The following is a 24,594-nucleotide window of genomic DNA, read 5'->3' on the forward strand; positions in this document are numbered from 1 at the left end:
TTTTTTGTGTTCAAAAATGCATTTATTTTAAAACAAAATGAATGAACAGATTAATTAAAGTATTGTCCATCGCTGGCTACTACTTTTTTCCATCTCTCAGGCAATTTTCGAATTCCATCTCGAAAAAATGACTCGTCTTTGGAAGCGATCCAATTTTGGAGCCAATTTTCGATTTCTGCGAAAGAAGTGAACCGGTGACTTGCCAAATCGTGCTGCATCCTTCGGAACAACCAATAATCAGAAGGAGTAATGTCCGGAGAATACGGCGGGTTCGGTAAAACATCCCATTTGAGCGTTTCCAAATATTTTTTTACGACTTTAGCGACATGAGGCCGAGCGTTGTCATGAAGAAAAATAACTTTATCATGTCTTTGCTCGTATTCCGGCCGTTTTTCTCGTAATGCACGACTCAAACGAATCAATTGTAGCCGATACCGATCGCCCGTAATGAAATCGCCAGGTGGTTTCAACATGGTTTCAGCAGCTTATAGTAAACAACACCCTTTTGGTCCCACCAGATACAGAGCATGATCTTCGAACCATGAATATTCGGCTTTGGCGTTGATGTTGAGATCGATGGCAACGATTGACCGGGCTTAGCGTAGTATTTTTTTTTTCTTGGGGTTGTAAAATATCCACTTCTTATCTCCAATCACAATCCGATGCAAAAAAATCTTTTCTTTGTTATCTTTGAATCAGCTGTTCGCAAGTGAAAAATCGCCTTTCAACGTCTCTCGGTTTCAGTTCATAAGGCACCCAATTTCCTTGTTTTTGAATTATTCCCATGGCTCTCAATCGTGCAGAAACGGCTTGTTGAGTTACTCCCAATGATTCTGCAAACTCCTCTTGCGTTTGACTCTGATCTTCTTCGAGTAATGCCTCTAATTCTTTGTCTTCGAATTTTTTTGGCTGTCCAGAGCGAGGCTTGTCTTCAACGCTGAAATCTCCTTGAAACATCGAAACCATTCCCTACATGATTTATCAGTTGGAGCAATGTCACCATAAACTTCGACAAGCATTCGATGGGCTTCAGCTGCACTTTTCTTCCAATTAAAGCAGAAAATTAGAACCTCCCGCAAATGCTGCTTAACACAAAATTAGACATTTCAAACACAGTAAAAATCAAGGTTTTTGTATGAAACTCAAAGCGATATAAACTGAATATTATTAGCAGATGTCTAACCTCTCTGAAAACGCCAAAATCAGCTGTCACTATGAACCATTCACAACAGCCGGAGCCATCTTTTGGAAAACGGACCGAACTAATTACTCCCAATATATTGTATATGTATTGTATATAGAGAGTTTTTTTTTCCGTTATTAATATGCATATTATTCTTGTGTATAAAACATCTAATTATAATTTGTATATTTTGAGCGGATAAAATTATTTTTAGTCTCTTCTTAATATAGCTGATTCAACAGAGGACTGTACAATTCCTAGCATTTTCTCACTGTGCTGTGTATGGCCTAGACTTATTAGAATATTCTTAACATTTTTTATTTTTCTGTCACATTCATTTCTTATTTCTAGTTTTACAAGCGTAGCGTCTTTGTTTATATCTCTCACGATGCTGATCCCTTTGCGCCGCTCCGTTAGAAATTGGATCAGCTGGCATGTTCGTCAGGACCACGTCTTTTTTGCAGGTCCAGTGTAAGCAAGTGCGCAAGGAATTGCCTGCGATTCTAGATCGCGGAATTTATCCTCAAGTATTGCAGAGGTCGCGACAGGGTCGTTCAATAATGCACTCCCAGTCTCTTAGAGTGATCACTGCTATTCCACCCCTTCGAATTTGGGTGAGGACACCTCTTTGCCACTTTCATCCTTCTTGGACCGCAACCATCTTGTCCAGGTAAGTACGATTGGATAGTAAGGATAGGAATCGGCTCTGTTACAACATCCGATGAGTGAGTTCGTTTATTAGTTCCTTGAAGTCTTCGTGACTTTATTATGGAGTTGGACCCAGAATTTTGTGGGTGAGTCCACTTTTATTATTTATATTTTCAATGGGCTACGTGTTAAAAGTCGCGTGTTTATGCAGATAATCTCTATTGTTATCTATGAAAGAATTATAAGTATTATCTGTTGTAGTGTTCACAACATAATGCAGTTTTGCTCATGTGTGGTTTTTTTAGGAGTGAAGGGCAGAAGAAATTTAATAGGCAGAGGATATTTCCTTTATTTACTCTTTTAGCTCAAGGGTATAGGTGGAGACTTCCTTGGAGGAAAGAGAGGATAGTTGGATTCTGTTTTCGTATCATCTCGTACTTCGGAATATTTTATTTTTTTAGATTCTGGGTTGAATTCTGGCGGGAGCTGAAGCAGCTATATTCTTGTTTATACGTTTCTCCTTTCCTAGGTGTAGTAAAAGATTGATAAGCGAATTCCAAATGGCTTCTATTAAGAACACTGTCCATCCATATATGGTATGCAGAGCATATCCATGTATGATTGTATTAATTTTATGATTTTTGCGCTTATATATATTCCTATTCCAGCGCTAATGTTATCGAAAATTAGAAATCTGTTCCAAAATTTTTCCCAGGCAAATATGACTATCTTTTCTATTAATGCTTTATCTAATAAGTTAGAAAACAAACCTCCATTCACAAATCCTGTCCCATCATTTCTCGTGCTACGGTATTGAGTACGGATAGTCGTTCGGCTGGAATCATTATGTGATCTCGTAAGATTCTTAGGTCATTATCTGAATATATGCTTGTGGCAAATGATCCTGGGCTGATTTTCCAGATTGGTTTGGGCATTGGTTTTAGTACGACAGGTGGACAAGTTCCTATCTACTGGCTGGGGCGTAAACCGATATCATGAATTTCCTAGAAGGTACATAGTAAGTGCGAGCGAATTACAAGCCACTTACGTTTCTTGTTGCATCAGGATGTGAGTTTGTGATGTTAGAAACTGTGTTTCGTTATTTCTAATCGGGTAATTGATCATTCTCGAGTTAAGGCGAGTTTTATCTCAACGGGCATACATTTTACTATGTATATTACTTTTCCGGTCAATAAAGCCATATAGATCCTTGCATTACGTGAAAAGCAAAAGCATCTGGTGAATAAGTGGCGAGAACTAGAGCGTTTTTTAATATTTCCTGTTCGAGATTACACTGTCGTTGAAGTACATTTCGGTATAACTGGCTTATTTAGGTGTGTATATGTTTTTCTATGTACACAAATTTAGAGTTCATGTAGATAAAAATGTTAAGATTTTCTGGTTTATATACTTTGAAAATTGAAATTTTATTATCGGGTCGTTTCGAAAATTAATAACTTCGGATGTTTGGTTCGTACAAGAATATGGCCGCACATTGTTTCTATCTCCTTTTTTATTAAGGCAAAAACGGTATTTTGTGAATTTAAAGTATAAATTATTTGAGGTTGTATCGTCTGTCAATATTTCCGCAAGTTCAGTGTAAAGTGCGCCATCATTAGATATTCTACAAGATTCTTGTGCACGTAAAGCATTCCAATAAGTATTCCCTCCTTCAATATCCACACAGGGGTAGCGATAAATTCGCAAATTACACCTGATCGTAACATTACCTGATTAGTGTTTTGTTGTATAGTGGCATGGTAATCTAATAGTGTAATCGTTATAATTGCTAGTACAATAACATCGGTCCATGTTCCATAAGAATCGGTAAACTGTGTAACTTTCGCTACACGATCCGTCGTTATCCACTTGTCCTGCTAAAGTGGCTGCACGAGAGTCTATCTGATTTGGTTTTAGTTCAGTTATGTGGATGTGCCCCATTTGAAGATATCCCATAATGTATATCCTTTCCCATACCTCGCTAGATGTTTCTTGTACAAGTATTTATCATTATCATCCATAGTGTGAGAGAACATTTCACATTTTTTACCAGTTCTGTTGATCTCTATTTTATATTGGATTACTCTCACAGATTTGAATGCGTCAATTTGGACGAGTTGTATATATTTTAGGGCCTTGTTCACCCTTTGCGGTAGTATATCACACTTTTCGACACTAAATAATGACATTGTAGTTATGTTTGCTAATGGTGATGCGCAATCATAGCCTATCATCCCGTAAGTTTCTTGAGTCCAACTTATTAATAATACTATTAATACTGTCGTAATTCGTCCAATCATTCCAATTCGGGAATTGAAAATTTTATTTGGTTATTATTATTTTGAATTAATTATTGAGAGCTGGTTTTATATGAGAGATTCGCAATCTATTAGGATGTACTATTCGAATGTTTTTCTTTATTCGAATTTTTATATTATTCCGATTTAATACTTCCGATTTATAATACTTCATGAGGTCCTGTATATTAGTTCTTGAAGATTTGGTTACTTCTCTCTTTACAACCGACAGGAATAGAATTTATCAGGGAGAAACTTTCCTCTGGAATTTTAGGATTATTTGAATTTTTAGGATTTGGTAACTTCTCCTTTCAAGGATTTTAGAATTATCCAAACTTTCAGGAAAGATTTGGTAACTTCTCTCTCCAAGGATTTTAGAATTATTTAAATTTTTAGAAGAGGTTTGATAACTTCCTCTTCTAAGGATTTTGGAATTATACAAATTTTCGGGAGAGGTTTAGTAACTTCCTCTCCAAGGATTTTAGGATTGTTTAAATTTTCAAGAGAGGTTTGGTAACTTCCCTCTCTAAGGGTTTTAGAAATATTCAAATTTTCGAGAAAGATTTTGATGACTTCCTTCTCCAAGGATTTTGGATTTCGGAGGGGATGTGGAAATCTTCCTCTTGAATATTTAGAGTAGAATTTTTACTTGATTCTTTAGTTCTTCTCATCAATTTATTCTCATTCTTTTCTTTAAATATTTCATTTTTCCTTTAAATATTTCATTTTTTCTGTTATTCTTTCCTTCTGTCAGCGATGTAGCGACTACATCGTCGTCCGTAATTTCATCGCTGTTATCATTTGGACTAGCATCATTATTAAAGTCTTGGAAATTTTGAATATCTTTTTGATGGGTAAGACAAATTTGCGTATTTGCAATTATTTTTTGATCATCTTGCATTTCAATGCTTGCGCTATCATTATCAAATAATTCATTTAGAGATTTAAGGCGCAAGGTTGGTACTTGCACTTCTTCGTCCAATGTGCGTCCAATCTTATGGCGTTCAAATATGCTTTTTCAGAGACATTTTCTACTATAGTATCTCGTAGACAAATTCTGTGCTATTTTTAATTTCGATACATACCCTATTTTTATCTCTGGATTTTTTATTCTCACAAAAAAAAAGATTCTGATCGTGATAGTACGATGACGAAATGAAAGGTACATTAATTCCTGATATATCTAAATATTCTTTCGCGGAATCAATTTTCGAGGAAGTCTGTTTGAAAAAATCGTTACCTAATATTCCGGATTACAAAATGGCGAAATCGCTTGCTACAATATGAAAGGCTACTTTATTTCCCAAAAAGAGTAGAGAGATTTCTCCAAGAATATAGATGGGGTATTCATTTATATCGTTTAATTTCAATACGTTATTGTAATTGATGCTATCTTTGGGAACAAAATTTTTCTTAATTATATTTGTCTCGGAACCGGTATAAAAAAAATGTGAGGTTTTGATTTACTTGAACAGTAAGCTGTGTTTGTCAAGGTTATGAATCGTATTTCTAACGTGTTTTTGCCTACTGGGCCTTTTTTGATGTCGATGGGTGTGAGACTCGCTCGGTCCCCTGTGACACACTCGGCTTCGAGGGACCGTTGGAGTTTCTCTATTCGTTCATTTTCCTTCGGTTATTATTTATGATTCTTAGCTTACAACTTTCGAGGAGATGCCCTTGTCTCTTACAATATCAGCAGAATAACGGGTCTGAAGATGCCGCGTTTTACCCTATCTTAGATCAGCAGTCTTTAGCAGTATGCCCGAAATTATTACAAATGGCAAATGATTTTTGCTTTAGGTTCTGAATCACATTGTTCATTTTGTTTCTTCCAACAGTTGTTGGCTAAATGACCGGGTTTATTATACCACTGTCAGAGATTACAAGGGACTTATTCTAGTTACTGTTATTATTTGTTCGACAACTTTTAACATTATGGCTTGATTTAGAACATAATTGACAAATAATATTGTTTCCTTGCAAAATGTTAACGGATTCGAGGGTTGCGAAGTCGACATTTATCAGCACTGTGTCCGCGTTTTTTATAGGTTTGATATACTAAAATCTCTTCCAAAATTAATTAATTTTCTACAGTTTGTAGCTGAATGTTCCTTCTTTATAACAAATCTGACAGATTTCTGTGTTTTATTAGTATTTAGCATTTTTACTCGATATACTCTCTTGATTTTGTCGTAAATCTCATTGAATAGAGTTCTCTTTCTATCCGCAACGCGTCAGCTATCATTTCTTGAACATTCTTCCTTTGCTCAATTTCTGATTTTAATCCCCTAATAAAACACTTACATACGTTTTTTTCTAACGATATTTTAATATTTTGATTACAAAGGATATTTTCCAAAATTTGATGGGTCTCCATTATTTGCTTTCCTAAACTCTTCATCCGATTTACGTTTGTGATTATCTTCCTCATTCGTTTGATAAATGCCTAACTCCCCTTGCAATTGGAATATATTTTCTGAAACGCCGTAAACCTGTTTTAGATATTTAATTAATTGTGCTACACACAGTTAAAGTCTTGATCTTGTATAGTGCGATGCGCTTCACCCACAATTCTCGTTCTTATGACTTTTATGAATTGCGATTCAGCTTCATCTGGTAGCTTCATATGGATTCTACTTCCTCGCATCCTTCGATAAAGTAATTTAAAGGAATATTTTTGCCAAAAAGAGTACGACAGCGTATTTTAGTGTAGCAAATAAGTTATGATGCGTCATTGTTCCGTTAGGTCTCTCTGTTTTAGGGCTGATCATAACATTAAACTCTGGTTGAATTGTTTCGTTTGCGAGGTCGCAAGAAGAGGAGAAATATCGAATACAAGAAGTTTGAAGAAATTTGTTAAAATATCTTCTGTAATATCGATTTTATTAAAATCTAGATCAACGTCCCCAGCAATGGATTGAGAGAATTTGGCAGAAGTGGAAGTATATACTGTGTCTTGTGTATTTGATTTAGATTCAATTGAGTCACCGAAGTCAGTTTTATAAAGATTTTCTGTTGTAAACTTATTGCCTAAGGAATCCGAGTTCATTACCCTTACCAAAGATCGCACTTTAAATCCCGGACGAGCCCCCAATTTTCATGTTCTGTTACGTCCAAGCCCAAGATTCTTTTATTTCATTGGAAAGAAGGAATTAGAAGTGGGCTAAGGAAGGACGTAACTGATACCGCTCTTATGGTTATCGCTCAGAGACAGGTGCCACAAGTAGAAAGCACTTGATTAGATCCAGATATGGATCAACGTCGATACGCGATGCTATTACTCAATCCGAGATTGTGCATCCGTCGGTCCTCTTTTAGGTCAAGAAACATAATCCTTTTGACCAGATTGAATCCGTACGATCTGTGTTAAAACACAGCGAATCGGAAGGGCAGCGAAAATGAAATTTAAGCAATCATTTAGAAATATTCATATATAATTTTTCTATAATTCTATTTATTATTTTTCTCTTAAGTAAAGTTGGACACAATGTATGCGTGTACATATAGAATTATGTACATTAATGTATGGAATTTACAATAATATAAAAGTATATATATGAAGAGTAAGTACCGTGTGTGTGATAGACATTTTGTTTTTACAAAAATCGGTACTAGAGACAAATATAATAGATCTCTGTGTAAGTATGTGCGTGTATTAAAGGGAAGTAGAGGAACTTCTTATAGGTTCGATGAGATGTTTATGAGATGGTAACGTTTCTAAGTTGGTAACGAGCTTGAGAAAAGATGAATTGTCCGGTCTGTATCCGAGTAATAATCGAGATGCTAGCCTTTCTAAGTTTTTCAAACTTGGCCCGCTTCTTGTATCCTGTTCTGTGTTTATTTCGCCAAATCATCTATTTTTTCTCGTTAGTATCCATGATGGCTAATTAGAAGAACGTAGAAGGAGAAAATAATTCCGAAAAGATGGATTTTCCAGGAGTTAAGATCTGGCTCTAGGAAGAGTAATCGTGGATTACTTAAGGCGTTTTATCGCTTAAATAACTTTGAATAAAGAAAAGAAGAATTACTTGAAGCATTTTACCGCTTAAGTATTTCTAAGTAGAGAAAGAGGTGAATTACCTGAAGCGTTTTATCGCTTAAGTAACTTTGAATAAGAAAAAGAAAAATTGCTTGAAGAGTTTTACCGCTTAAGAAATTCTGAGTAGAGAAAGTAGTGAATTACCTGAAGCGTTTTTATCGCTTAAATCAGTGGTCGGAATTAGTTGCTCATTTTCGATTCCCGAAGTGACGTCTATTGTTCCTCCACTATCGCTCGCTGCTCGACAGTCGAGCCGCCGATCACGCGGCTAGCGCTATGTTTTAGGAATGTCCCTTAGTGAAAAATACGCTGGTAATTTTAGGAAAAACTTGTAAAAAATTTTACTTTTAATATAATTTTTATAATGACAATAGTGTACGATTATTAGAATTTAGATAAGTTTTCCACATCATCTTTGAGATATTATTGCAGATGTGTTTTTTTTTTTAAGTGGTTTCCCCAATAGGTCTAATCCACTAAAAAAATCGATAAAAATAAACTATACGACTTAAGAGTAAAACATTTGATTAAATACAAAAAAAGGGAGATTCGACTAATTTTCTAAGTAGTTAATTTGATCTTCTAGGTCGTTTGCATGGTATTAAAGACGATATATCCACAAGGATTATAAATGAATTAATTCGCATCAACGAAGACAATGATGCATCGTTTAGACGAGAGCGTTTTTATAAACTTTATTTTAGAGAAGGAACATTCGTAAGATATGTAGACTCAAACAAAAAAAATTTAAAGACCAAAATTTCTTAAGTCGTGGATAACGCGATACATCTAAAATTTTGAAGAACTCGATTTTTTTGTCGTGTTTTAATAGAAATATCACATTGCAAATCGCAAAGTTCTTTCTGAAATTCTTTTTAGACTTTGTTCCTCAATTTGTACTGTGAGAGAATTTTCAAAAAGAATGAAATCTTGTTTTAACGTTTTGAAATCATTGAAACGCGCATTAAATTGATTTATTAAAGATTCAATTATATTAAATTTTTTGAAATTATACTTTTTACCGTGTTCTTTAGAAAGAATCTGGCAGAAGCGGAAAAAATGAAGATTATTATTTTCTAAATGATTTTTAAATAATGTTAGCTTTCTGTAGAAGAAGTCGATATGACTAACGAGTTCCGAATTGGTTTTGTTAGTTTTTTGCAGCTTTAAATTTAAAATATTTAAATGATTTGTTATATCAGTTAGAGCAAGCTTACAAAATGAATCTAAATCTTCAAAGAAAAATTTAAATTTATTATATTCAGCAGGAACCTAATCTTGCAAAAAAAGAAAGATCTCTTTTCTTACTGTAAAGAATTTTTCTTAACATTTTCCTGCGCTGAATCCCATCGAATTTTACAACACAGGGGCACATCTGTGTAAATAGCGTTATGCTCCCCGAGAAAGTTTTGAAATTTCCGATAAGAAAGGAATTTTTTAATCGTCTTTAATTATGTTGATAATTTTTGTGACATTTGACATTGCAATGCATAATTTTACAACTTTTTCGTATAACGCTTTTTGATGTATGATGCAATGAACAACAGGGAATTTTAAATCTCGCTGCTTTATTAGACCGAAGAATCCATTTTTCGAACCTATCATTATCTTTGCATCGGTTACAATAGCCAAACACTTCGAAAAATCTATATCCAATTTTTGAATATTTTGATTAAGTACTTCGAAAATATCAATCCCTCTTGTTGTATTATGCAATGGCATTAAATCTAAAAGTTCCTCGATATATGAGAAATCGTTTTGCATGATTCGAGCAAAAATATTCAATTGACTCACATGCCGATTATTTGTGCTTCCATCGAGATATAATGAGAAGAAAGAGCAAAATGCTAATAAAGATTTTAATTTTTTTCTAAAGAAGAAGCAATGTCATCGATTCTTGATTTTACAGTTTTGTCACTTAATGGAATACTGGAATACTAGCTTCTACAGGAGTTATAGAATTTCCGAACGACTCTACTGCAATAAGGCATTCTTTTACAAATTTTTCATCACTGAACGGTTTTAAATTTTTCGCAACTAAATTCAAAATTGACGAATTAAGAACTTGTTTTGAAGGTGTAGCATTATCCCACGCGATAAAAGAACTCAAACTATAACCTTATTGATGAACTAATTTTAATCCCTCAATCAAATCGAATTTGTTCTTGTCCATATATTTTGAATATTCAAAATTCTTGAATGTTTGATATTATAATGTCTATGAAGATTGTATTTTTTTATGACAGATGGTTGATAACTACGAAAAGCAGATGATTTTATTATGAATAGATGCAAAAAAAATTCTTCCTACGCCTTATTAAAAGATTGCACGTTCTATCCATTTTCTAAACGCATTTAGTAATAATATTAAACCAGAAGGAAAGAAATAATATTCACAAGTTTTATACTTGTGATTTCTTTTTATAATAGTAAATATTTTGCTTGTATTGTGAAACGCAGCACTATCACATGTAACTCTATCATACGTAAAATTATCGCACATAGCACTATCATACATAGAACTATCATACGTAGCACAATCACATGTAATACTAATATTATTACCACACTAATAGTACCTTCTATTTTTAATTTATATAAATTTATATAAATTTACAATACGAATCCCCAAAACTCTATATTTCTATAATCTCAATCTCATAAAATCTTTAACATACATGTCGTATTATTAGCAAACGACCTTTGAAAAACAGAGAAAGAGAAAAAACAATTGTATATCAGCACGTAGTAGGAGTATGTGCATATATAATAGAACCGCGAGATTTAAAAATCTATTATAGATATTTAAATCTCTCGATTTTATTATATAGTTTTATATCATTTATAATAAATTGTTTCTCAATGATTTTTTGGTAGAGAAACGTGTACATTAAAAGTTTTATGCAAAATTATAAAATTTTGGGAATTCACACTGTGTGTAAAAAAGGAACTACTGTTACTAATAGTGTTTGTGATAATACTATATATGATAGTGTTACGCGTATGATAGTTACATGTGATAATGCAACGTTTCATAATACTACATATAAAAATACAAACAAAGTAATAGTGAATATTATTTACTTGTGAATATTATTTCCTTCTTTTTATAATATCTATGTTTAATTAAATGTTTTGTATTAGAATATTTTATTTTCAAGCCATATATTTTATCATCTTCGATTTTTTTAGTGGAATAGATATACGGGGGAAATCAATAAAAAAAAACGCATCTGCAGTAGTACCTCAAATGTGAAAAAATATCTTAATTCTAATTATCGTACATTATTGTCATTTTTGCAAAAAATATATATCTAAATATTAGAAAATTTTATTTATAAAAATTATGTTAAAAGTGAAATTTTTTACAAGTTTCTCTTAAAGATACGCTATTAGCGTATTTTTCATTAAAAAACACTCCTGAGGCAACGCGTGATCGACGACTCGAGGGGCGAGCGATAGTGGAGAAACAATGGGCGTTACTTCGGGAATCGGTCCGAAATGAGTAACTATGAGTAATTCCGATCACTGGCTTAAGTAATTCGTTAGGAAAAAAGATAGGCTGTATTTGCGATTCAAGAGAGAAGAGATTGAAAAGAAATAAGAGAGCGAGAGAATATTGATTGTCATATAACTTTAAAATTAATTTAACACGAGAAAGGAAAAAAAATTTGTTCTTACTATTCGCTGGAGGTAGTGGCGAACTATAGCGGGAATCCTCGGTGATGTCTCAGTGATGTTCCAGTAATGCCTCTTATCCAAGGGTGAAAGATCTTCAAACGTAAACTACTAATTTTTTTAATTGCACTGACAATGAGCCGAGAACTCCGCACTTAGAACAACTAAATCCGTCGACTAATCAAAAAATTTTCTATAACTGACTTTCCAAAGGGCCATATATATATATATATATATATATATATGTACTAGTCGGATAACGTGTTTAATAAGTGAATATCGAGCGTAGAATGTAAATACAATGATTTTTGCCAACTCTCGCAACAGTAACTCTCAATACTCGCTCGCTCCAAACGCTCATTACTCAACGCCCGCTACAACGTCTCTCTCTGCTTCTTCTTCTTCGCTCGCGCAGACGCGCACGCGTATTCCTATATTCTTACGCCTATGTAGCAGCATGCAATGCTGCTATCCACGCTCGGGTTAGCATGGGTTTTTTAGCTCTCACACGTCTGTTATTTTAATTTTTATATGTATGTATATATATATCAGTAATATATTAAATTAGTTATTTTCGTAGCCCTTCTTAATATACTCTCATTTAATTACTTTTATTACTTGAGCCACATTAAATCATGTATATAAAAATAAGTTTTATGAATAAGTTTTATAAGTTATATTTAAAACTTTTAAAATTATACTCAAAACTTCAAATTTTAATTAGGTACTTTTGTATAATTGATTTGAGAAAACTGATTCAATAATAATTTATATACCTATGTTTATATCTATTAAACTGATTTTATATCATTCTACATCACGAATTATCGCGTCCGTAAATTTGGAAAATTCTTTTCTATATAAAACTATTTGTTTCCGAGTTTTTTCTCCCGACAGCGCGTTGTTTACATGCTGTGGCGTTAAAATAAATTCCGTCGTTTCGAACGTTACGATATTGCCGTCTCCTTTCTAAAGTTTAATGATTGAGGTCTGATCATATCCAACTCATCATAACGCGGAGTGTGAAAATATTATATGTGAAAGATTCCTTTTCGTTTGCATGTATATAGCTGGAAAAAAATATATAAAGCTGATATTTTCAAATTATGATTCCCATTTTATATAATTCCCATTTATGATTACTGTCGAAAAAGTATAATCAAAAAGTATAATCAGTAAATTTAGAAGATCATTCCCAAGCAACACAAAGTCCAAAATCAAAACATAAGACGTCTTAAAAACGTCTAAAAGATATTCTTGTGAGAATCGTCTAAAAGATATCTTAAAAACATTTTATGTTCGATTTTAGATATTGGATCTAACTAAATTTGTTTTTTATTTTTCTTTTGTGCGATGAAACCAAATGTATGAATATACTAAGCTCAACTTTCATTTGAAACAAATATTGTACGCTCAATGCTCGTAAAATCGAACAACACGTCGGCTATTCATACTGACATACCTCATTTCTTTAACCCATTCATGTCTTTACCCCAGTCTATCCTTTTACTTTTTTTCCATGTCGCGCCATAAACCTCCTGACGTATTTAGGAAATAAGTCCCGTGTGCAAAACACGGCGGAGGAACTCGGTGCTTTCAGGAGAGTGTTTCCAGCAGGAGAGGGCAATAAGCTTCGGTGCGATGTAAAGTCCCGAGGGCTAATAATATTCCAGAAGCGTATACAGAAGTTTGTAAGACTCGAATACACGGTGTCAATGATCTCGGCGCAGTAGACAAAAGATTCGTGTGTCGGCGACATATTCATTGTAATATTTGTGAAAAATGTCAAAAGGATACATGCAATCGTAACTCGCATCTTGAAAGGATCTTCCCGCAATCTCCCTGTCTTTCGCAGAGTCGTCACACTTCAATGATTTATTTTGACACCGGCAAAATAAGACAGAAAAATATGAGACCCTTTTACTAGTTATTTTCGCAATATTTGTCGCTTAAATTTAGTTCACGTGTAAACAATCTTGTGATTTAATAAATTTTTTATAAGTACGTGATTTACTAAGAGTTAAAAAAAAATGCGTCTTCGCAATGGTGAGTTTGTCATCAAAGAAATTACAATCTGTACTTATACAACTCACAAAATATTCGTACATACTTACACAAAGCATATGACAAACAGGTATATTCGCGCATGTATTTCGTCTAAAAAAAAACTGAGAAGGAAAATTTTTTGCAAACGCTTTAAGCGAAGCTTTCGCAGCAAAGAGCAGCTTCCTTTGCGTATTTACATGAAAAGAAAGTATTCAAATACAATGCAAACATGTTATATATGCAACACGACACTCGGATTTAAAGATGCACATTTGTCAACAAGAAATTTTTATTTCATTAACCTTTTGAAGCATATCAGCATACATTTTTCTTTTTAAACTTTTTCTGTATATCATGGGAAGAATATTTATTATGAGAATAAGATTTATCATTCTAATTTAAAAGAATATTTTATTTTGATTATTCATTTTTTTCCTTTATTAATATATTTATTAAATTTAATTATATTTATGTAATAAGTATAAAAAATGGGTAGGTGTAAGTTTAAAAAGTAATGGGATAATTTAATTTAAGATTCATTAATTATAGAGGTGTGTTGTGTTGAGGGTAAAATTATATAAAAATAAAATGTTGTTTATAAATAAAATATTAATATTAATATAATAATATTATTTGTAATGATATATTATGTTATGTAATGGGGATTAAAAAAGTTTTATTTAGATAGTTTTTTTCTATGTGAAATTTAGTATACGGGGGTCGTTTTTCAGGGGGGTCGCTGATTACAAAGTCAAAATATAAAAATATTGCATCCAAAATGGCGGATTCAAAATGATGGATTGAAAATTTTTAATTAAAATTAAATTGTGTATGAAATTCGAATTCTAAGACTTTGAAGGTTTTTAATTATGAATTAGAGATTCATCTGAAATGGATTTTTGGAAGAATTTTGGATGAATGAATTTTAGAAGGATTTTTGAAAATTATAAAACTCATCCGGGTGAAATTGGCCTCCTTACTTTTGAAAAAATTAAGTTCGTATAGCTCATTCGATTGCCCATCGTTTGCCCACGATTGCCCCGTTGGAATTTTCGTTTGCCCCTTCTAGTTTAAAAGTTACAGAAAAATCAATTTTTGAGGGGCTAACACTTCACACTAGCCCCCCAATATTGAAAAATCCAAATTTTTTTTGCAAACGTTTATCCATCGTTTGCCCACGAATGCCTCATTGAAATTTTCATTTGCTCCCCTCTAGTTTAAAAGTTATAGACAAATCGATTACAAAAAACAATCGACAACAAAAAATAATAACATATCCTACCCGCTTGGGGCCTAATCGCTTAGAAGCTGCAGCGTAGACAGTGTCCGCTTGGAATATTTCTAACAAGTAAGACAATAAAAAAACCGCTCTAAAAGACTATTCTCACACCCTACTTAATGGATTAGAAATATTCAAAGCGAACACTATATCTACGCTGCGACTTCTAAGCAGTTAGGCCCCAAGCAAGTACGATATGTTATTTTTATTTTGTTCGGGATGGCATAGTCAATAAGCACTAGTCTATACACCCCACTGTCTACACGACAGATTTTCTAACTTTAACAACAATAGTACAATTATAGAAGTGCGCCCCATTGTAAAGGGGGAGAGAGAGCGAAAGTCGCTTCGCGTGGAAAGTCGAAACCCATGTAGAACAATACAATTATAGATCTCATTTTCCTAACTTCAATAGTCATCAACTTTAACTCTTAATATCTCGATTCTCAAGGCAGAGCGATACTTTTTTCTGAAGTATTGAGATGTATTCATTACCTTTTAGTTACCTATTTGATCACAAGCTTCCCTTAATCGATTTGTCTATAACTTTTAAATTAGAGGAGGGCAAACAAAAATTCCAACGGGGCATTCGTGGGCAAACGTTCGCAAAAAAATTTTGGATTTTTCAATTTTTAGTGTGAAGTTAGCTTTCCCAAAATTGATTTTTCTGTAACTTTTAAACTAGAAGGGAGCAAATGAAAATTCCAATGGGGCATTTGTGAGCAAACGATGAGCAATCGAATAAGTTATACAAACTTAATTTTTTCAAAAGTCGGGGAGGCCAACTTCACACGAGTATAAAACTTAATTTATGCATTTCGCTTCCGTTATTTTGAATCAATAATTTTGAAAATCTAGCATCAGATTAGTAATTAGCGACCACAAAAATTCCCTAAGACACTAAGTTTCAAGTTAAAATGTTAAAAAACGTGAGCAAAAATGAATTTGTCCGAAAAAAGTTTTTTATCTTTGTTTATTTATAAAACTCTTACAATAAATAATAAAGACTACTAAACTATTTTTTTAATAATCTTATACTTCTACGATACCAGAAAAACACAAAAAACCAGAATGCGTCAATTAAAAAATAATCAAAAATTAAAGAAGTTTAGGTAGTAACCTAAGTTACCACCTAAAAAAACTAAAGAAGTTTAGGTGGTAACTTGGGTTACCATTGCATTTGTTATTTCATATTAGGAATACCCTGAATATCTTTTATTACGATTTCCATGCCTTATGGTTTTATGATCATCAAATCTAATTTCTGTAATTAAATAATTAATCTTAAATAATTCAACATATCCCATATTTTTCTATTAGTACGACCTTACTTTATCACTACATAAAGAATTTATTGCCAAATATTTATTTATTAAGTAACAAATAAGGTTTAAATGCTCATCTCAATGAAACTTGAAAACATCCAGATTCTAAAAATCTTGTTTTACAATGACTACAGATAATAATAAATTTTCTATTAAATAGTTTTCAATCCAAGAACAATAAATTCATAGTGGAACCAATAAATAGCATTTATTAGCTTAGCAGAAATGTCGCTATCTCATATTAGGCGTCTATCTCATAATAGAGGGCTTTCCGCTAATAACAATAAATTGAACGCAATGCGTGTGTACGTGATGATTTGATTTTTTCTTCCATAGATAAGATAGAAGTTCACATTGAAAAAGGACTCCGCACTAATTATATTTATAACAAATTGAGTCTCAGTGAAATGAATTAGTTTTCACATCAATTTATGATGAACATATAACGAACAAAAAAGATGTCTTAGGCTAGTATTCATAGTCACCTTATATGTAAGACCGTCCTAAGTATAATCTTAAGTTGTCATAAACTAGTCACATATTGGTATTCATAGTGTGTCGATTCCTATATTCAAAACCATCTTAAGTCAAGTCTTAATGAATTAATCAGAGAGCCTTATTAACATCTTAAGACAATCTTGAAATAAAAATTGATTATGAATACCTTAGACACTTTTCCAATAATGGACAGTTTTAAGCTGTGATATCAAAGATGTAAAACTTGCACTCATAGAATATCTCTGATGCGCTACAGTTCCAAAACTATCCATAATCCTTGTGTCTGACACTTTTTATTTAGGTACTACATTATGTGTGAAAATTCATTTCACCGAGACTTAAATTTTATATAATTAGTGCGGAGTTCTTTATATTATATATTTGTGGACAGACTTGCTTTTAGTTTATAATGTTTCTCTATGCACATATATTTATACTCTCTAAATTCTTTAGAGTGAAATCACACTGTAAAGAATTTAAAGAGTATTTGACGCTCAAGTAGAAACGCTTGAATCAACGTGTCGAATGTTCTACGTTTAAAAAATGTCGAGGCATGATAAGCAATATCTGCTGAAACTTCCTTTCACATCTGCAAACGATTGATATTAAAGTAAAAATTTTCCATTCAGTAAACGAAGATCGGAAATGCTGGAAAGATTTAACGCGGAGATTTTGCATTGCTCGCGGGCACTCTCTCGCAGGACGAATGCGATACGCCCATCGGGAATTCCATTTTGGGCGCGACGTGGCAGTCATGTTCGGATCCATTGCAAATATTGAAAAACGGCAGTCACCTGCTCTTTCTGATGTAATGAATACTCGTAAAATATTACTCTTCCCCTCTGTATTTTCCTCTTCTCTTCATTTGGACCGTACGATTTTTTCTATCGCAGCTTTTTCGTAACAATTTATCAAAAAAACTCATATAAATCGAAATGCGCTAATTGAATTCGCAAAATTTAATGTTTTAATTAACTCTCGCACGTATGTACCGATATCATTTCGCTCGTATAATCGACCGCATTCTTAGTTCTCATCCTCCGCGAATATTCACGGCGAAACTGTTCTTTGTGAATGCTCAGAAATCTGCATTGTCGTGAAAATGAAATTTTTTTTAAGATAAGGTTTGTTTCCGCCCACAGCACAATATTGCAATAAATGATAAAAGAGTATTATATGCTCGTTTTTGTGTAACGATTTTCGAAATATGTATCGATTTTCTTTTGTTTTAATTTATTGTTCAATTAAATTATTGTTCTACAGTTTTTCGGTAAACAAAGTAACGGCGAAAAAGTGATTTTATTGAATAAGATAAATTAATATTAATATTTTACGAGTAAAATAAATTATTAAGTAAAATAAATTATTTTTGTCTTCTATAAGTATATTATAGATATACTATATTACTATTATATCATATTCCTCTAATTATAATAATTATTTACTCGCTGTGGCAAGATATATTTTTTGCAAAAATTGTGAATTGTCTGGAAAGTCCATAATGATTTTTCAGTAGATGATGTTCAAAAACCCAGAAAACTACGAGAGAGGAATTATGAAATTACCTGAAAGGTGGAAAAATATTGTGAAATAAAATGGTGCATATATTACAGATTAAAATCATTTTTAATTAGAAAAAATTTGTATTTAAATTTTATTTGAAAATTCACACAGATCTTCCAAACAATTTAATAATTAATTTTTGTAATGTTTAACATTAACAGAGTAACAATAACGACATTTACATCAAAGTAGAATCTAAAAGAATGTTCATCTTGACACTGAAAGTAAAGTCTCGGTCCATTGCGACAGTAAACTCTTGCCACAAAACGCGTGCGACGCGACTAACAATTTTTGCAGCAATTTCTCGCTACTGTCTTTTCCTTTTTATTTAGAACGCGGTAAAGTCGAGAAGTAACGAGAACGTCGGCGAATAGTCGGATTTAATTAAAGTACAGAGCGCACGTAGGTTAACGTTAATGTTCGCAGTGGAAAAAAAATAAAAGCATGATAGGCGAGTTAATTATTTGTCACTTCTTGCACTTATTCCAACGAGCGTTAAAATCAAAGACATAAATACAGCGTGATCGCTATAACCATTTCGCGCCGAATACTCAAGTCTAACTAGAACCTCTATTGGAATCTGATCGGGAGCATCCTTTCAATATTTTGCGCAAAGTCTATTTCGATTGTTATATATATTCTCATAAATTGTGATAAAACTTTTGCAAAAGTTTAAAAACACGTAGTTATAAGAACACGAGAAAACCGTGTATACGAGATAGAAAATATTTTCACGTTGACTACCTTTAACAATTTTCATTTCCTAGCAGTGCATGTGCGACGTGACACTCAAGCGTATGAATATTTACATTAAAATAAGTCAAGCTAAAAAAAGGAAAACGAAAACATTTTTCATATCATTTGCATGTGTAACACAAAAATTGTCGCGTCTCAGTATTTATTATGTCACTTATTCCGCATTAAGATCTAAGAATAAAAAAACAGAAGTAATTTCTTAATGTAAGAAGCACTTTAATTAAAATTCTACAATGTTAAAGTGTAATATATTCGTAACTATGTTGCAGAATACAATTTTATTTCTGCCTCTGAAGCTCTTAATTCTCTTAACAGAGAAGCAAATTAAAAGCTATCATTTTTAATTGTTTTTAGATTAAACATTTTAACATTTTTGTTGAGACAAAATAGCAAATAACAATGTCAAAGTGTTGTTTTAGAAGTACAAATAGAAAGATTCTTACGAATCTGAGCAATGTCATCATAATTGCAATAAATAAAACTTTTATCTTATAATGTAAAATAAAGCCAAATGTCAATCACCACAAGATTTTCATGTGTTTTAAAATATATTAGGTGTTGGAATTAATTCGTAGCGTTTTTAATGAAAGAATGTTATTTATTTCACATGAGCATTAAAAAATACATTAATGAAAGTACTTCCCATCACTTGTAAAACGCTACGAATTAATTCCAACACCTAATATTAAAAATCAATTTATAGACGTTTCATTTTTTTATTTGCTCTCTCATGAACTCACATCTTATAACAATTTATTTGTAACCTTTATATTGGCGTAATAGTACATTGTTGAACTAAATTCAATATAAAATTTAAATTCACAGAGTTTGAATATATAGCGAGATACTCCAGAATGATGTTTTTCAAGATTTTATATAATAGATTAACGATGTTCCTTCGATTATATTATCGATTTATACTTTAAATTAATTTGGACTGCACGAACTTTTATATTATAAATACATTAAAGAGGATTCAATTCCTGAAATCGAAACGTCTGTAAATTGATTCTTAATATATTTATTTTAAAACGCATGAAGATTTTGCGGTGGCTCACATTTGATTTTATTTGATTTATTTCTTGGAGCCTGTCATTCGTTTTATGAATATTTATTATTTATTCTTTTTTATGAAAAAAAAATACTTTTTATCTTATCTATCTCAGCTTTAACCAAAAACACAATCAAATACACATTTAAATATTTAAGTGAAGTTATTCACCCTTTGGCGTATACAGTATATTCACGAATATGTGTTCGATTGAAACTCCCCCAAAATTGGAAGCCTAAAATTGCATCGAATTATCGATGTATCTGATCGGGATTAGATCGGCAACGTAATTTCTTTAATGCAATAAACAGGCACGCGTGTATCGAGGTACAATCGCAACAAACCGGAATCATGTATCCGTATCGATATGCGTTAATGACACAAGTGGTCCACCATTGCACTCTCGAATCTCATCCGTATTAAACCGCTGACCTGCGTGTACGTAATAATTCGTGGATGGTGAAGACCGTGGATGTGAACGCTATAGTACATGAACCGCTGACATTCCTCGCATTCCTAAATCGGAGGTCAACCCAATCAGATCAGATCAGTATGGAGCTTGTACGGGAATTGGAATAGCTTACTCGCTAACAACACGACGATCGAAGCCATTTATTGATCGGTGGTTTCAAGACGACTACGCAAACACGAGATAACAAATTTCAGAATTGGAAAAACTAGATAAAATAACAACAATGCTTATTCGTAGTTTGAAAATTGGATATTTATCAAAATATCCAAATCTATACAACAAATCCTGAAAAAATTACGATCTCGAATGAAAAGTTTAATGAAAATATATTGCGAATCACTCATACCATGATAGAAATTTAGATATGGAACTAGTATGGCTCTTGCATGAATGCCATGCTGCCATATTAGGATCTAGCATGGCAAATTTGCAAGCGCCGCGCCAGCAACCTCACATTTTGTCTAGTGGCGCTGACGAGCAACTGACGTGCCGTCTGATACTGATGGACTAATCTGACGCCGCTAAGCGACTAGCCTAGCGTACATGTGCATGGCACATTAAGAATTAAGAAATAACAACGGGATTGACATCGACTCGATTTCTTTGATCTAAAGAAATTTTTGTTATTCCTTTCTATTAGAATTAAAAAAGTTTTTATAGTTTTTATAGTTTTTATAGTTTTGCAATTCTTTTTTTAAATAAAATATATTTTTGCAATTCTTTTTTTAAATAAAATATATTTTTTATATGTAAATAACAAAAAAATTTTCTTAAATAAAAATAATTTTTTTATGTAATAAAAAAATTAATTATATCTTAATGAAAAAAAAAAATTTTTTTTATTATTACTTTTATTTTTCCAGTTCAATTTATTATTTATTGTTTCGCATACTTATGAGTCTTAGTAACAATTCATTATTAAACAACGCATTGTATCGCCGGCAAGATTTGAACATATATTGAAAATAAGATATTGTACAATATCTCATTTTCAAAAAAATTTTTATTGATCCAAAGAATTTTTTTGAATACGAGCAAAGAAATATTTCTTTAAAATTAAGATTTTTTTTCAGTGTACGATCCCTAGAATAGTAGTCTAATACATACATTTACGCTGAACTAATCGCACGCTTGTTGCGCTCGAGTCATTGCCAACGTTACTTATATACCTCCTATTGTAACCATTCTTAATTTCATGCCTCTGACAGTTTAATATTATTAATATTTGAAGAAATTACATGGAAACGAAATAATACACTAGTATTTATTAACTTAGTTAGGAAATGATAATGACAAAGTGATTGTCCTCAGTTTCGAGAGATCGTTCGACCGTGGTGAACGTGTTTTGTCTCGCTGCGATCTGAGTGTTGTATGTTTTATTTTTAAGCGTAAATGTGGCCGTGTTTGACTGTGCCATTTGTGTTTGTGTTCTAGTGTTTTCCTTTCTCAATCTATCCCATCCTTGTTGCCGTTCTCCCGTCGAGAACCAATTGTCCTCGGCAACGGCACGATACTTGTCAGCACTGTGACAAATTTTCTAACTTGAATAGTCGTAAGGTTAATATCTGAGGCTCGCGAGGCAGAATGATGTTTTTTTCTGCCAGATTCCTTCGTTTTATGAAAAAAAAATACATCAAATAAGCCTAATTTTATTGATTTTTTTGTGTAAAAATAAAGGTTTGACAAGAAAAAAGAGTAATAATTCATTTCGCCACTGCCACCTCAAAAATCAATAAAATTAGATTTATTTGATGTAGTTTTGCATAAAACGAAGAAATCTGGCAGAAAAAACGTTACTCTGCCCCGCGAGTCTGAGATATTAATCATTAAAATTTATGATGATTTAGATTAAAAAATCTATCGCAGCCACGAAATACTGCGATGCAAGCGCTGCGATTATTTTCATATGAGGCGCGAGCCTGGGTCTGTCGTAGACTTCGTTAGACTATTTAAATTTTACTGCGAATACTAATTTACTACTATTTTCCAGATCCTTATCAGGCGCAAGACTAGGCCTTTTATGGACTATGTCAGATTTTTTTTAAGAAGTTATGACGTGACAAAACAGTGACGAAGTATCCTGACATTGGCCAGTATCGTGGCACTGACGAGGAAATTTCTATCAGAACAAATGAAATAATGTTTAATCAGAAGATGTGACGTGTAATTTAAACAGTTTTCTTTATGTATAAATAAGAATGAATGATTCGCATTATGCTTTTTTTTAACTTATATACACAGAAATAATTTTGTTAAAGTGTCTAAATTAAAGGTTATTATTACTACGAGGGCAAAGTGAAAAGTTCTCGGTCTAACCCATAGATGATACTGCTACAAATAAATGTATTTTTAAAGTAAAAAACTTATTCTTTCACTTCTAGGCCGAGAACTTTTCACCTTGCCCTTGTAGATATAGGTAATTAATTAAATATTAATTTTCCAGTGAGAAATGATAATGAAATCGACATCGAACTTATTATCGATGTTGATTTGATGTTGAAATCATCAAATCGAATCGACATCGATTCTATTATCATTTCTCATTAGTTTTGAGAATAATTTGGTTGGATCATTAACACTTTGACGGCCGCATTTTTCAGAAAAAAATTTGCTCTTGCCGCCGACATATGACGAAAACTACTGACTGTCGTCGGCACTTTTTGTAGGTTTTGTTACAAATTGAAAGTATTGATCCTTGATCATTGTTGTCTAATATCATTTGATAACATTTGATAAGTTATCAGCGTACACCTCATCATCACTTTTACACATTTTTAGGGGTATTTTCTTTAAATTTATAAATACAGCTTTTGATCTATAATATATATGTAAAAAACTATAGTGTTATATTAGGTGTTGGAATTAATTCGTAGCGTTTTTAATGAAAGAATGTTATTTATTTCACATGAGCATTAAAAAATACATTAATGAAAGTACTTCCCATCACTTGTAAAACGCTACGAATTAATTCCAACACCTAATATAACTATAGTATATATATATTAGGTGTTGGAATTAATTCGTAGCGTTTTACAAGTGATGGGAAGTACTTTCATTAATGTATTTTTTAATGCTCATGTGAAATAAATAACATTCTTTCATTAAAAAACGCTACGAATTAATTCCAACACCTAATATATATATATATACTTCATTTATACTTCCGCAACAATTAATGCCAGCTAATAATTGTTAATTAAGACATGTTATACAATAGAACTGCAAACCGTAAAAAATTAATTAGTCGTAGTCGATTATTTTTCTCATATTCGACTGTGATTGGTCAATTTTTATATGGTCTATTGTATAAGGCCTGTTAAGCCCATTCTACAATTGCGTAAGCGTAATTGTAAGTTGTAGTTGTAAGAATTGACTAATCACAGTCAAATATTTTCTTCATGTTTGTGATTGATTAATACTTACAACTACGCTTACGCAATTGTAGAATAGGCTTTAATCAACTTAACTCGGCCGTGAACTCGGCCGATAAGTACTGACTCAGTAAACTCACGCACATGTGAGTCCGGCCGACCATTGGCTCAATGAACTCACGTATACGTGAATCCGACCATCATAGTGTTAAAATAATTATATAAGAAATTCAAGCATGATAAGCATTATTGCAAAAAGTTTTGAGCAATCAGCTTGAGCATCCTACCTATAATTATTTGGATGGTCCAGCAAAATTATTTTCAAATTGTATCTAAATTTGTATCTAAATTTTTAGATATTTCAGAAAAACCTTTTCCATGTATATTA

At 32.4% G+C, this 24,594-nt stretch overlaps 1 protein-coding gene across 9 annotated transcripts in view; it reads left to right on the forward strand.

Annotated features, from left to right (window-relative positions):
- The window catches only part of nAChRalpha4 (nicotinic acetylcholine receptor alpha4), a 355,672-nt gene that overhangs the window by 93,772 nt on the left and 237,306 nt on the right, over positions 1–24,594 (forward strand). The window contains exon 1 of one of the 9 annotated variants that reach the window (XM_087412310.1): positions 1,718–1,853. The exons of the other annotated variants lie outside the window; for them this stretch is intronic. The gene's annotated coding sequence lies outside the window, so the exon portion shown is untranslated. Of the gene's footprint in view, positions 1–1,717; positions 1,854–24,594 lie in introns of those variants that run through there. 9 annotated transcript variants of the gene reach the window in all.

This window comes from Acromyrmex echinatior, chromosome 13 (genome assembly GCF_024713525.1).
Source record: "Acromyrmex echinatior isolate Ae372 chromosome 13, ASM2471352v2, whole genome shotgun sequence".
NCBI classification, from domain to species: domain Eukaryota; kingdom Metazoa; phylum Arthropoda; class Insecta; order Hymenoptera; family Formicidae; genus Acromyrmex; species Acromyrmex echinatior.